Raw genomic sequence first — 16430 nt, 5'->3', positions numbered from 1 at the left:
TGCCAAAGACTGAAACATCTAGAGAGATTAAGGTGGACTAGGATCTGGGAAACATGGGTTCAAATCCCCCTTCTGACATGAAGCTGGCTAGGTGGGTGACCTTGGGACAGATACACTGTCGGGGTGTGTGGAGAGGCATCACCTACTTCACAGGGTTGTTGTGAGAATAAAATGGGGTAAGGAGAACCAAGTACACTTCATTGAGCTCTGCGAAGGAAAGTTGCCAACTGACAGATGGGGCCTGGAAATCTCAGAATTACAACTCCAAACTACATCCTTTCAGATAAGTAGCTGTGTTGGTCTGCAGTAGAACAGCAGGATCTTAGTCCAGTGGCACTTTACAGACCAACAAGATTTTAATGTATAAGCTTTCAAGAGTCAAAGCTCCCTTCTTCAGATATAGGGAGTGAAGACCCCAGAGCCTTTATATCTCAGTCAGGAAGTACAGAAGGGCGTGAAGAAAAGACAGGAGTCAGGATGTACAGGTACAATGCAGCTTGATTAAAGGAGAAATTAGCATCTGTAGTGAGATAAGAATTCTATGTCTCTATTCAACCCCAAGGGATTCTGTTGTTCTGAACTTGTAAATGAACTCAAGTTCAGCAATATCATGTTGTAATCTGCCCTTGAAGGTTATTTGCTTGAGGACAGCCACTGTTCAGCCAGCAAAGAAATGTCCCAGAAGATTAAAATGTTCTCCCATTGGCTTTTTAGTACTGTGATTCTTCATATCAGATTTGTGTCCATTTATTCTTTTGCCTAGGAATTGACTGGTTTGTCCAATGTAGGGAGTGGAAGGGCATTCCTGTCACTTGATAGCATATATAACATTGGAAGATGAAAAAACGAATGCATCTGAGATGGTATAACTGGTGTTGTTCGGTCCATTGATTGCTTCGGAGTGAATAGGGGGACAGAGTTGAGTATCTCCACTCCTCCCTTTATCTGAAGAAGGGACCTTTGACGGAAACTCAAATCTTTAAAATCTTGTTGGGCTCTAAAGTGAATGGTCATGGACTCCAGTCCTGCTGTCCAAACTACATAAAACAGCTTCCCTGGAGAAAATGGCTGCTTCAGAGGGTTGACTCTATGGTATACCATAGATACTAGGTGAAATTTCTTCCCAAATTTTCCTTTCCACTGGCACCACCCCCAAATCTCCAGGAATCTCCCAGGCCTGAGTTGGCAACCCTAGAGAAAAGATAGGATTAAAAAAACACACTGGACCAATGGATCTTGAAGTATATCAGGCTATATATGCCTATGACAGTTCCAGACACCACACATTCTGCGTGAAGGAGCTCCTCACACAGCCCCATGGTGACCCATTCAATTACCGTATGAGTCCTACTTAGATTACGTCAAAACCTTGATCCCAAGCTTCCGCTTGTTATACTTGGACTCATTAATAATACCTGAAGATTGACAGATGCTAACCTTTTCCTCAAAATCAATAAAGGAATGAAATCCCACAGTCTTTGTATACTGCTCGGCCCATTGTTAAATTGTTTTATAACCAAGAAACTGTTTCGGTTGTTTAACCTTGAACGCCTTGTAGTTCTTTATTTTCAGCAACACTCCTCTGTACTGAGGAGATGAACAAGTGGAAAAGTGTATATAGGAGGCTTGTTCTTAGGCTGTCTCATATATGGAAAAGCTCCGCTGACTAATCCCCAGACCCACCTAGTTCGGCACTCTGACAAGATGCCTATCCCACTCCAAAGCAGAGCAAATGCCAAGCATCAGAAAATGCAGGGCTTCTTACCATTACCATCATCAAGGAAGAAAAAGTATTTTGTGGTTTGGCCTCTAGAGGGAGTCGTTTTCTATAGATATAATAGCAAAAATGAAGACTTGATAGTGAAAAATCTTTTTCCATTTTTTTAATTAGAATTTTTCTTTCAATTTTCTGAAAAAGAACAGAAAATTGCTTGTTTCTAGTAAGTAAATCCATACCATGCAAGGTTAACCTCCCACTAGAGGTGGGCATGGACCAAAAAAAGGACCAAAATTTAACACAGACCAGCCTGGTTTATCGTTTATGAACCGGTGGGTCATGGGACACCCATTTTTCATGGATGCCACGACTTTTGGCTGGTCCGTTGGTCCATTGGGTCGTGAATGCTGGAAACAGGCGCTTTCACTTGCTTCAGCTGGGACCTCTCCTGTCAGCTGAAGCAAACTGTGCAGCCCATGGAGGCTGCCGCAACCGGGCAAGCTCAAGCTGCCCAACTGCACCGCAGCCCCGGCTCCCTATCTTCACTCAGCCAGCTCCAGCCAAGGTGCCATGGAGGCTGCCATATGAACCTCCAAGCAGTGCAGAGGGCCCTTTAAACTCCCCTCTTGCTCCAGCCGTCTGGTGGAGCCTGCCAGCCAGCTGGAGCAACGGAGTGCCCCCCCCACACCGCTTGCAAGCGGTGTGGAGGGCCCTTTAAACTCCCCCCTTGCTCCAGCTAATGGCGGAGCCCGCCAGACAGCTGGAGCAATGGAACGCCCTCTGTGCCACAAATGGTGCAGATGGCCCTTTAAACAACCCCCTTGCTTCAGCTGACTGGCAGAGCCCACCAGCCAGCTAGAGCAATAGAGCACCCTCCACTCTGCTCGCAAGCATCATAGAGGGCCCTATAAACTCCCCCCTTGCTCCAGCTAACTGGAGCAAGGGGAGGTTAAAGCTCCCGTTTCCATGCCCCTTGTTTGCAAGCGGCACAGAAACCAGTGCTGATTGACCACAGATTGACCAGTTCGCGAACCGGGGTGGGTCCATAAAAAGTTCAGGGTCTGTGGTCCATGAAACGCGATGGCCTGATGGCCCATGGTTTTTTCTAGTCCGCGCCCACCTCTACTCCCCATACATGACAACCTTATCCAACAAGGATAAGATTAGATTAATGCTGGAATCTGCACATTGAGACTCCGATTCAAAAGCAACTTTCACTAAAGGGTAAAAAATGAAAATTAATTAAAAATGATGACAGTATCTGGCCTGGCATAATTCTGTGGAAAAATGTAAAAACATTATGGCTGTTTTCACACGTCTTTAAAATAACATGAATGGAGGCAGGCAGTGGCAGTATCAAGGTGACAATTCCTTCCTCTCACAATCTGTGGCCTCACAGGGGCCTGATAGGAGGCTCAAAGAAAACCCCGCAATGCCCAGGAAAAGCAATTGAGAGTACTTCCCGCTGGAACTCAGATTAAAAGTACCTGAAGGCTATGGTTTGCTCACCCCTCCCTTAACCACATCCCATTTGGAACTAGGAAGGAGACAGGGTTTGTTCCCACAGTTGTATTGTGACTCAGAGACTCCAGGATCTTTTTTGGAACCCATTTTTAGTCAAGATCTCATCTTCACACCTTCAGAAATGGGGCAGGACCAGTAGGAAGTACAAATTTTGCTTGCTAAGACCAATTGTATATGCCATTATCCACAACATTCAGAAGTCACAATTAAGGGAATAGATAAAACCATGCTTAATTGTGTCTTTCTAGCTTCGTTTCTCCATTTATCAACACCACCAAATGAAGACGTTGAATTGTTTTTGTTTATTTATATGGTAGCTCTCAATTTAAAAAAAAAATTCAAAACACTGTTTGGAGCTTTTCAAATCCCAGTGTTATTAAAACGTGAGTTAGGCACATAAAAATGCCAACAGCCCATAAAAATTTGGACAGATGGCAGCATTAAAGGTTTGATAGCAGTTTGGTTTTTATTTCAGGAGTGTAAGGGAAAAGATACCAGAAAAAAAGAGAGAGGGAGGGAAGGAGAGAGATGTGCCATAAATACATTTGTCCTTCATTCTCCCTAGAATGATGCTTGCGAGTGCCGCCTGCAAGCAGAAAAGGAATTACCACAAATGCACTGTGGGTGTGGCAATATCAGTGCAGAAGCAAAAGATTTAAAAAAATACAGGGGGGGGGCTGGATTAAGGGAAGCTGCAGTTACCATAGAAACCAACAAGACCAACTCAACACTGTGTACTTTGTAGCATCATCATCTTGTGGCTGATGAACCCCAACGGGAAGCATTGTTCATGTCCCTATGGAAACCTAGGCAATAGCCCACACTGTAGTCACGGGAGATGAAAGCAAACTGGAGGACACTTCTTCAGTTCAGCAATGAGCAATCTCTCACATTGAGAGCTACGGCAGATTAACACAGAGACAGAAAAAGCACATAAATCTTGCTCATCAACAGCACACCCAAGACAACAAAGGGCTCCATCTATGAATTAAACACAAGGAAAGAGGTACTGTTCACATGAGTTAATCTGCTTATGAACACCTAGGAAGTGCATTTATGTAGTCACTCCCCAGAGCACCTCCAGTACAAGGTTTAACAATCGCTCAACAACTGCTGGGTATATTCATTTTTCTGATGCACACTGCAACTATTGATCATCAGCTCCCATCTTCATTCTTTTATTTTTTAAAATTTATTTCATTTATACCCCACCTTTTTCCCCAACAGGGACCCAAAGTGGCTTCCATCATTCTTCTCTCCTCCATTTTATTCTCACAACAACCCTGAAATGTAGGTGAGGGTGAGAGTATGTGACTGGCCCAAGGTCACCCAGCCAGCTTCCATACAGAATGGAGATTTGAACTTGCATCTCCGTTCTGCTAGGCCTAGCTTACAAGGAGTATTTGGAACAGAGACCAGATACAGCCTTCTGGTAGGAAACAAGTTTAACAGTGTTTCAACCCTGCCCCCAACAGTCTGGTCTATCTCCTGCATAGTAGGAGATTAACCCTTAGTTTACCATGATACCCCACATCCTAGTTCTTGCCTGTGGTAATCTGCTAAACAGGAGCTCTTAACCAGCACCACATTCCATAGGAAAGCAACAAGTCATGCGCCACTTCAAGAGCTACAGTGCTGAACGGCATTAAACATTTTTAAAGATGATGCTAGCAGAAATGCAGCATACTGCTACCAGGTTACTACAGCTCAGTGCTATAGCAAGCCCCTCCGTACTATGCAATATGTAGTAATTCCCAAATCAGTTCTTCTACGAGTAAAATGCAGACACTAACTCACAAACAGCAACAAGGATATATATGAATTTACAGCTAGGGAAGTTAGGTATGTAGAAAAAGCATTGTTATGAAAACAAGCCACTCAGTTTGTTTGCTTTCTTACAGGATCCTGTCAAGCGAAAGCACCACTGGAACCAATCAGGTGGTCTCCTTTAGACAAGGGCAGATTTTGGATGATGCCTGTTGGAAAAGAGGGAAGTGTGCCTGGAGAGTCTTGCTTAAGTTTGCAATGTGCTCTCAAGCCTTGCTTATATTAACTGGTCCCCCGTGTACAGGTATCACCCTCTTTCCCCATGTGTTTTCAAAATGCATTTATTAGTCCCTGGGACCTATGGGAAACACCTCTCAATTCTTTTGTCCCTCAAAAGACAAACAGACTCCAAAAAGTGCTACTGGGGGGAAAAGGTGATTTAAAGTTTAAATCACCACAGGTGGTGGCCAACAGTGAGGATGAGGAGGCTCTGTGACCCTGTATCTTGTGAGATCCTATTTTTTTTCTTCCCTGAAAACTGGGGCCAGATTCTGAGAACTGACAGCCCTCGTCATATTGCGTAGGCCCAAGTCCAGAACACTGTTTTATTTTTGTTGTTGTTCTTGTTTTGGGGGGGGGAAGAAAGCGGGGGAAGGGGTGAATATGATATAATCAATAGCTAGGACACTCTCAGCAAAAATACAATATGGTTCAATGAAAACCGATACAATAGGGTATGGTAGTAGTAAATTTGAAAACTAGCATAAAGACAAGAACACAAAAATGAAACCTTTCTGAATAAGTAAATTGTCAAACTACCCAGCAGGAACATATCTACATCAGCAGACAGTACCCAATAGCCTAGTCTACAGTCCCCCTTTTTTTAAAGTTTTTTATTGGATGGGTTAACATATATCACTCATAACATTCAATTAACATCTCCATCCCATTTCAGTTCCCCCACCCATTCCCCCCTTTTTATAATAGACTTCCAACAGTTTTCCAACCCCCCCACTATTTAAATTGCAGTCTATCTGCTATCTCTTCTATTAAACTATTTTTAACAATAAAAATCCCTTATCTATCATTATCTATTGTTTAAATATTTCAGCTACCAGCAAAGAACTACCTTCCCCCTTTACAAGTTATCCAAAGACCAGATTTTCCCCTTCATGTCCCCCTTTCTTTCCATATAGTTCTTAAGTTTCTCCCAGTTCATTTAGCAGCAGCACAGCAACCTTTATTAGCATAAATAATACAGACAAAACAGAAGAAATGTCCAGTTCATAATAAATTCTTCTATATCTTGTTCTTTAAGTTTCCTTGTTAATTTGTCCATTTCTGCCATGTTCAATAACTTCTAGATCCAATCTTCCACCGATGGTATCTCTTGTGTCTTCCAAAGTTGTGCATATAACATCCTAGCTGCTGTCGCCTAGTCTACAGTCCCTGTCCTTTACCAAGGTATATCTCTTTGAGCTATGTCTTATGATACAACCCTATAATGTGATTAGAAAGTCCTCCTGAATAATTCAAGCTTGCATAGTTTGTGGAAAGCCAGGAGAGTGGGAGCTTTCCTGACCTTCTCAGGCAGGCCAATCCACAAGGTGGGGGCTACCACAAAGAACACGCATGTACAGGCAGTTCTTGATTTAGCCCAACTGTAGGGTGGTATCTGCAGAAGGCCCTGTTCAGATGAGTGAAGGCACCACAACGGAACACAGCGAGAGAGGCAGTTTTGCAGATACGAAGGGCCTTGGACACGAAGGGCTTTGAATGTAATAGTTATAACCTTGAATTGAGCCCAGTAATAGATGGGTAGCCAATGGAGTGACTGCAGAATGGGAGTGATATGCATGCTCTGTCTAGCTCCTGAAACTAAACAAGCTGCAACTTTTTGCACCAGCTGGAGTCTCCAGGTTGACTTTGAGGGGAGACCTATGTAGATTGTGCAGAATGTCTTTGATACAACTCTTCAGCCTTGGTTGCTTCCCTCAGAACTCCACATTTTATCCAAGCAGGAGCCATCAAACTTCCTATAATGTTTTGTTATGAATTTCCAAATTTGCCTCAGAATTTTGCTTTACACAAAGCTCTGTGACAACTCACGTGCCATCCCCTTAAGTTCTTGCAACTTTATTAGAGGAGCAGGAATGCACCAAGTCCTGATTGGGGATTAAGTTCCCTAAACATAAGTAAGACTACACTGACAGATCCCTCTTCTGCAAAATGGATTTCCTGGTTGCTTTTGAGACGTGGCTCCCTGGTAAGAGACAGCAGCTTGCAGGAGGCCACGTTGAAAGACAGGACTTTATTGTTACACTGATTTGCAGAATGACCTCACACATATCTCACTCCCCGCCCTGCAAAAAAGTGTCAAAGCAAAGAGTGAAGTCCACGCTCACTCAAAACTTCTGTGGAAAAAAAATGTGATTTTGTATTTTAGGGAGCTTTTAGAAAGTTTTTTCTAAATGTAAACATTGTTCTGCAGTTGTGGGTAGCATTAGCAGGGTAGAAATAAACTGCCAGTGGTATCGTCCCTAGATTGCAGATGCCAAAGCATGGCTGAGAAGTAATCATGTCCATATGGACCCTGTGTGGACCCAGTCCATGGTTATTATGCATTGCAGGCTAGGGTAGGGCGGGGCAGAGTATGAAAGAGTGTGGTTTCTGGCAACCCAACAGTGCAGACCACTCTTAATAAATTAATATTCTATCGCTCTAGACAGATGGAGATCTATTCTCAGATCAAGCCAGAAGCCTTGGGATGTGTTACTCTGCTCTTTCTGTCTGTCTTTCTTCGGGATGTAGGGTTGCCAACCTCCAAGTGGTAGCTGGAGATCTCCTGGAATTACAACTGATCTCCAGGCCAAAGAGATCAGTTCCTCTGCTTTAAAGGGTGGACTCTATGGCATTATATCATGTTGAGGACCCTCCCCTCCCCAAACCCCACCCGTCCCCAGGCTCTACCCCCAAAATCTCCAGGAATTTCTTAGTCTGGAGCTGGTAACCCTATCAGGATGTCACTTGGATCCTGCAGCACCCAATTCCAACCCACAGCCTGTAAACTGGATCTCTGCTACATCCGGCAGACCTGCTCCCCATGCCCTCCTGCTGCCTAGTGCTCCTTGTTGCTAAACATCCGATGTTCCAGACTGGTTACCCTGAGCCCTTGGCCAGCAACCGCATGGGTTTTAAACCCAACTGGAAGAGAACACCTGGCAATGTCTCTACACTGTGTGACTGTGCCCAGTAAAAAACATCTGCCATCCTGGGCGGGAGAGAGAGAAAAGAGAACACAGGCCAGCAACTGACCAATTAATGGTCAGCATTCAGGAAAATAAGGCCGGAGAACCAGAAAGGCTCAATGAGAACTGGAGTGTGGATGAGATGCCACCCTCAGAGCATTTCTATGTCAGAGACAGATGGAGCCACCCCAAAATTAATTGCAAGCCACCTTGGAGATCCTTCTGGAAAGGCAGGGTAGAAACTAAAACAATCAAAGAAATACTCTTTGAAATAAATGTCATCTTTTTATCTGTTAAATCTCCAGTGCAGATTTAAAAATCCACATGATAGGGCCAGTCACAGCTACTATTTAGGATTCTGCAAAATCCAACATTTGTTTTAAAAAAAAATCTCTCTGTGTGTAAAAACATTAAAAGCAATGTCTGAACATATGTAGAATCACCTTAAAATAGCCCAAGAGTTTGTGTGGTATTTTTGGTTGTCATAGCAATCCAAAATGGCACCTAATGTGGCAACAGCAGTCACCAATACCAAGAGGAGGAAAAAGTGAGGGGGGGGGGGAAGGAAGTGGAGGCAGCACTTGGGAAAAGAGGGTCTGGTGCAGGAAAGGGATTTCCCCTCCCCTGTAAGTTCTCCTCTTGATTTATTTTTTTCATAGATATATCTAATTTGTGTTTACTGAAAGATGTGGCACCTTGGCTCAAGACCCAAACTAGAGAGCTCACTTCCATCAGCAGGGTGGGGTGTACTCTGTGACCCTTCAAAGCAGGTAAATATTCCTGCAGGTCAGCAGAAAAAGTATCTGCAGGCTGGAATTTCCTAACGGAATCACAAAAACAGCAGCAGTTTCACAATATCGGCATAATAATTCTTAAAACCTTAATGTATTTTATGTAATGGAAAACAATATACTGAGCAGAGTAAAGAACGTGGGCGATCCTGATCTGTGACATGCTGTGATAGCTTTATAGCAAACTTTCGTTGTAAGCTCGCAACACATTGTAAGCATCACATGAAAAGTAGCCACTGTGTAAGCCAAGTTCAGTCTTCTGGAAACTCTGGAGGCTCCCCCTAGAGCTTGGCAGAGAAACCTAGAACCATTATTCACCTTTCTCTTTCCATTGTTTATGCTTATCTTAACTATCATTAGCAACTAATTGTTCCTGCCCCTCTGAATCCTTAGGGGAAATTAGCTGCTAAAGGAGAGGTAGAATAAGGAGAGAGAAAACAAAGGAGAGAAGGTAGAAGGTCCATTCAAGATTTTCTTGAGATATCTTAGTGGGATCTCTCAGAATTCTAAATAGCCCCAGCCTGGCCTACTTGTCACACAATAACAATCACATAATGCCACGGGAGTTCCCCAGGAAGTTGTGCCCAGGCACATGGTGAAAGTGATGCCATCCATACTAGGGGACCTTTTTACAGTGCTGCTGGGATGTTTCCATTGACTCTACTCCCCTCTCTGGTCACTGCCTTCACTATTGCCCCAGTAGGAAATGTTGTACATGCACAAACCTATTTGTTAAAATTAGCCTACTGCTGCAACAACAGAAACAGAAAAAAATGGCTAGATCAATGGAGCACTCAAGTTGGTTCTTAGAAGGTCCTCTGCTAGACTGAAGACCTCCTAAGGAGCCATGTGAATGTTTCTTATCCCAAATTACGGCTGTACAAATAAGCCTTTTTTCATTTTGTCACTGTCAACCTTTCTGTTTTGTCTCTTTTCTTCATTGGTGTTCCAAATTCACTTGTTCTTGTGACAGCATTTTAATATTATTTTTACACTTTTTATATATTGTACATCACTTATATACCATTTAGGTTTTATTTCTATGTAACTGATACAAGAATATTGATTAAACTTGCATACTTTTTACAGGGATGAAAATATGGACTTAAAATCTCAATTTCCATAAAGAAAAGCAAAAAAGCCAAATGGGAATTTTCCAAGCCAAAATAATAAGGCTGCAAAATTCGTCACATCTCTAACGCCGTTCTGCCTAAATTGACCCCCTTATTCACCACTGGAATCCTTCAATGGATTCTACTAATCCTCCACAAACTGTTTCCCAAAGCCAACAGTTAACAAAGTTACACTGCATAAAATAAATGCATAAAACAAAACAATTTATCCATCAAATTATCCAAAAAACTTTATCTTGTTGTTTCCCACCAACAGAATTATTTTTGAAATATTCTCAACTAACTTAGAACCAAATTAGCTTTTACAAACTGTTCCTGGTTTCTGACAGCTGCCCAGGCAAAGAATGGCACATTCTAAATAGTTTTCACACATTCCCTTGCTAACAAGCTTTCTAATTTTTGGAAAGATGGAAATGAAAGACATTAGAGATGAGTGGCTATTCCCTGTTCCAATATACTGTTCCATGGTTTGGCTGATCAGCTCCACTTTCTTTCCAGTTTAACTTGGAACTTTTCTAATACTGATTTTGGAACTGGTACATGTGTGTTTTGCTGCCGTTTTCAGCGACATTTTTTCCATCCAGCTTATAAAAGTGTATGATTTCAAATATGCACTAATTAAAACTCTACATAGAATAGCACTGACATAAAACTCCTATTTTGCACGTGTACTTCTATATTTATACATATGAAAAAACAAAAAGTCTCAAACTACATGGGCATAAACAGTCAAAGTTTAGAAATCAAAGATGGAAAAATAGCAGATCACGATGCATCAGTACACCTTCACAGCTCAGATCAGGTCATTCAGACCTCATTCCCAAAATCTGGCAAGCAATGCAGATGCGGAGAACTGTATAAAAAGAGATCTTGAACCGAAATGTGGTTGGTGCATAGATAATAATCCAATAACTTGTGACAATCTACGAGGAGTTAGAGTATGTGCATTGAGGAACAGATTAACTTCTTAGTAATTAAGTGCTAGATGAAGGTTTAACTCTCCAAAGCCTTAGAAAGATGAGGCTAAGTCAAACTGGCAATTATGGTGTCAGGAGTTAAGCAGCCAGTGGGACAAATCAATCTATCATGCTTGATCTATATTTCCTTGTGTTCCCTTCTCTGTCAATTCACATTCGGCTCCTGTCTTACATTTACAGTATCAACTCATTGCGGAGCAAGCTGTCTATTTTATTACTGCTTGTGCTTATTCAGGGCCTAATTTTAGACAGTCCTAGTCCACTGGGACAATATTGTATTAGATAAACACATTTGCAGCCATTTTTACAAGTACAGTTTAAGCATGCCTGCAATTAAATAATCCTACCAAGCAGCCTTCAAGGAAGTAAGGGGGTACCACTGATACCTATTTACTGGCGCATGTAATAGCACATGAGCACACAGATGGGCCAAGGGGACCGATCCTCACCAGTTGCATGACGCTTAGAAGTACTTCCTTATGGAGGGAAACTAGACTGTCTTTTTGTGAGTCTCCATGCCTCCTCTGTGGCTTATAGGAATAAAGAGCAGGGGACTGGAACTCATAACATGGGGATAACTACTTACTGGACTGGATCTGAATTACAGAGCAAATCTCACACAACAGGGCAGTTCCATCTCTTTCTGCAGCCCACGAACCCCCCTTCCAATTCTGTTCCTGGTGGGCCAGAAGTAGGGTTGCCAACTCCAACTCAGGACATTCCTCGAGATTTGGGGGTGGAGCCTGGGAAGTGTGGAATTTGGGAGGAGAGCTAAAAAGGGACGTGAGGCCACAGAGTCCACCCTCCGAAGCTGACTTTTTCCACAAGGGAACTGATCGCTGTCATCTGGAAATCAGCTGTTATTCTGGGAGAACTCCGGTCCCCACCTGGTGGCTGATAACCCTAGCTAGAGGGCCCCTATCAACAGCATAGGGTGGCAAAGTTGGGTGCTGCAGTAGGGGAGAGACTGGCACCTTTGGATCTAAATGCTTTATGCACATTAGGTTGAATCCTATCAATTGTATCCACTAATAGAAGCAAGGTGATTTTCACCCATTTCCCCATCCTGCTGAAGATCGCCAATTTGTCCTTCATAATTGCTGCCCCCGCCCCAGAAGCAGCATTTCTGGCAGATCAGTGGGCTGCAGAAAGAGGAAGGGAAGCAGGGCAGGTCTGTCCTGCTCATGGAAATGCTGTCTGTTAAAGGAAATGATCGATGGGATCAAGCCCACTATCTCCACAAAAACTGCAACAGCCCCATAAGGTTGGTCAGGTATATTATCCATACATTACAAAGGAGGAAGCTAAGAAATAGCTGCAAGTACTGATTTGTGGCTGTGATTTGATCTACCGGCTCACAGCACTGCACTACACCATTTCTTCGAAGAGTCAATACTCAATACCAGGGCTTTTTTTCAGCAGGAACGCGGTGGAACGGAGTTCTGGCATTTCTTCAAAATGGTCACATGGCCGGTGGCCCCGCCCCCTGATCTCCAGACAGAGGGGAGTTTAGATTGCCTTGAGCACTGCGCTTGGCGGCGCGGAGGGCAATCTAAACTCCCCTCTGTCTGGAGATGAGGGGGTGGGGCCACCAGCCATGTGACCATTTTTGCCAAGGGCGATTTAAACTTTAAAAAAACTCCCCCCTTGTCACAGCTGACCCAAAGCGACATCATTGTGTGGTCCTGAGTTCCATCACTGAGTTCCGCCACCTCTTTTCCCAGAAAAAAAGCCCTGCTCAATACAGTTTTTTTTTAAAGTTACAGGCTAGCCAAGAATTACAGGCCTGGAGTTTTCCCGGAATTACAACTGATCTCCAGACCAAAAAGATTGGTTCCCCTAGAGAAAATGGCAGCCTTGGAGGGGAAACTCTATGGTATCACATCTCCAATGGGCTTTCTCCCCTCCCAAAACTGCACCCTTCCCAGGCACTTCCCCCAAAATCTCCAGAAATTTCCCACGCTGGAGTTGGAAACCCAATGAAGAGTCATTCCTCAGAGGAGGTCATACCAGTGGGTCCATTACATACGCTCCAGCCTACAGTGTGAAAAAGAAAAAGTTTGAGATTTGCATTAGGAAAACCAAACACAAATGTCATTCTCTTTCACACTGATGTTTACACCACACCTTGCTACCTTTTCTTAGCAAACAAATCTATGGGCCAAGAGTTGTGCAACAGCTTTCTTTGTGTGAGCACATGTAACCAAAAGAACAGTTGCTACTCTGTCTCTTCACCACCAAAGTGCTCAGAAAACCACTTCCTAAAGGTTATGTAATGCTGGATGTGGAAGACTGATTTTTATTTTAAACCGCAGCCTCCTGTATGGAAAGGTACTGTAATTTCCTCATCTGTCACTCTCCCCAATCTAATTTTGATCTGCAATTGACCTACAAAAAGCCATAATCTTTTACTCAATAAAACAGAATTTTCTGCCATTAGGTTGGGGGGAAATGGCCAAACGTTTCAGGAAGAGGCTGTGCTAAATCACTAAGAACCAGAGGCTAAATATCTTTAAAAGATTTTTCAATAACAATACCCTCAGTTGCAGCTGATTTTTTCTCCCTGTAAAAGATTCACAGCACATAAAGTCAATGGCAAAAAGTCCCACAGAAATGCTGGATGTGATAGAAAAGGCTAACTGAAGGCAGAGGGCATAGGTAAACGTATGGCGAAATAAAAGGCATCCGGGACGTTTTGATAATAAATTAAGGAGAAAATTTATACTTCCTTTGGGAACTTCATTTTGGCTTTAATTCTTCTCCGTTTCTAAATTATGAGTCCAGAAAGTAAAACATGGTTTTAGCAAGGACCATCTACTGACTAAAGAATTTTTAATTGATTAAAACATTGGATTGGATCCAAAGAATTGCCAGCAGAGCCCTGTAAAGGGAAGAAAACTTTCGCTCCTCTCCTCTCTCAATGCAGTTTGCTTAGCCCCCCACAAAGTTGTTCCTGAGCAACAAGAAACTCTCAAAAACACCAGAGGTGGGGGCATGAGAGTCTGCAGTAGGAAAGAACAAAAATCAACCCATTGCCCCTGCCTCTAGGGTTGCCAACTCTGGGTTGGGAAATTCCTGGAGATTTGGGGGTGAAGCCTGAAGATGACAGTTTGGGGAGGGGAGGGCCTCGGCAGGGTGTAATGCTGTAGCGTAGTGGTGAAGTGGTTGGGCTCCAAGTCAGCACTCTGCTGGTTCAAATGCCGCTACTGCCATAAGCTCAGCAGGCGGCCTCAGGTAAGCCGCTCCTCTCAGCCCCAGCTCCCTGGCTGTAATGTGGGGATAATAATACACTGACTTTGTTCACCACTCTGAGTAGGGCATTAATCTATCTAGAAGAGCGGTATATATAAGTATGATTATGATTATTATAGATAGATCAAGATAGATAGCCGTGTTAGTCTGTCTGTAGCAGTAGAAAAGAGTAAGAGTCCAGTAGCACCTATAAGACTAAGAAAATTTGTGGTAAGGTATGAGATTTCGTGAGACACAGCTCACTTCTTCAGATGGTCTGAAAAAGTGAGCTGCGGCTTGTGAAAGCTCATACGCTTGCACAAATTTTGTTAGTCTTATAGGTGCTACTGGTCTCTTGCTCTTTTCTATTATTATTCATCTTCCAAAGTTGCCATTTTCTCTAGGGGAACTGATCTCTGTAGTCTGGGGATCAGTTGTAATTCCGGGAGCTCTCTAGGCCACACCTAGACCTATCTCCCTGTCTCCTGGCAGAAATGCTCCACACTAGCAGAAAATGACCTAATTTTATTAAAGATGGTTCTAACTTGCAAATATTGAAAACAGAAACAGGGGTTCTTCCTGCCTTTTCAATTCTCTTGCATCATAGAAAATGCAGGTATGTTAAAGAGTTTAGTTAGTTAGAGTCTTTCTCATTAAGCAAAGCAATTGGAATTTAAAAGAATTCTCCAGTTATTGTCGAAGGCTTTCACGGCCGGAGAACGATGGCTGTTGTGGGTTTTCCGGGCTGTATTGCCGTGGTCTTGGCATTGTAGTTCCTGACGTTTCGCCAGCAGCTGTGGCTGGCATCTTCAGAGGTGTAGCACCAAAAGACAGAGATCTCTCAGTGTCACTGAGAGATCTCTGACACTGAGAGATCTCTGTCTTTTGGTGCTACACCTCTGAAGATGCCAGCCACAGCTGCTGGCGAAACGTCAGGAACTACAATGCCAAGACCACGGCAATACAGCCCGGAAAACCCACAACAGCCAGCATTCTCCAGTTACTTAGGCCAAAAAAGGAAAGTCAGTACTACCCAATACGCAGTTCGATTCTGTGAATCCTCAGACACAAGTCCCACCGAATCAAATAGGACAGACTCCTTAGTTAAATGTGTTTAGGACCGTAGCGAGTATCTTGTCCAGAGTTTAAATAACAAACTGGGGGAGGGGTTTAAGAGGCAGAACATACATTTTAACTGCATAATTATACCAAGAAAAAAAGAAAACAAATCCAAACTAGTCCAGGCAGATCACATTATCCTAAATCTTTTTTAAAAAATTCTTTGATCACTGTGATTTTTAAAAAAGACTCTTTGTGACAGAAATTGCAAGATGTCTTTTGTCAGTCTTTGAAGACTTGCTCATTGCAGATGATCCTCATTCCCTTCATCAAACCACATTTTCTCTCTGTGTGTGTGCGTGTGTGTATTCCAACTCACCAATATAAAACTCTAAATCTCAATCAAATCCAGGTAAATTAAGCAGAACTGGTCAGCTGGCAGCAGCATACCACAACAGGCTGTTACTTTTCTCTTTTCCTGCCTAAAAGCACTGCTGCCACAGGATCTACAACCAGAACAGACTCAGAGCCAAGCTACAAGTGACGCCTGACACAGGTTGGACACTTGTCAGCTTACCTCAAGTTTTGATGGAAAATGTAGGCATGCTGGTCTTACAGCTTGGCTCTCCATTTAATTGAAGTTTATAGAACCCACCCACCCACCCACACACACACACCCAGTGGAGGGGAAGGGGGGCACCCAGTGAAAGCCCAACGCCTGCACTCCCCTCCCGACCGCACGTTCTCCCTCCCATAGACAGCCGCTCTGTAAACTTCAATTGTAGCTTTGCTCTCAGATCAAGCGGGATCTTTCCCTCAGAGACAAAAGGTTTAGAGTTTGACAGTACAAAATTCTATATCTCAAAGTTAACAGCGTCAACCCTTTCCATATTTCTGATATGTTTTCATGGCATAGCAAGTTAACCCATTTCTCCAGTTCATAGCATAGCATCCAAACAGGGATCACACCATTGAGTACCTTC

The 16430-nt window shown here is 43.2% G+C and overlaps 1 protein-coding gene across 3 annotated transcripts in view; it reads right to left on the bottom strand.

Moving 5' to 3' along the window:
* The window catches only part of KCNMA1 (potassium calcium-activated channel subfamily M alpha 1), a 742538-nt gene that overhangs the window by 558313 nt on the left and 167795 nt on the right, over positions 1–16430 (bottom strand). The gene's annotated exons all lie outside the window — the stretch shown is intronic.

The sequence above is a fragment of the Eublepharis macularius genome, chromosome 6, assembly GCF_028583425.1.
Source record: "Eublepharis macularius isolate TG4126 chromosome 6, MPM_Emac_v1.0, whole genome shotgun sequence".
Lineage (NCBI taxonomy): Eukaryota > Metazoa > Chordata > Lepidosauria > Squamata > Eublepharidae > Eublepharis > Eublepharis macularius.
Note: the sequence above shows the minus strand (reverse complement) of the source record. Positions and strands in the feature narration are given on the sequence as shown.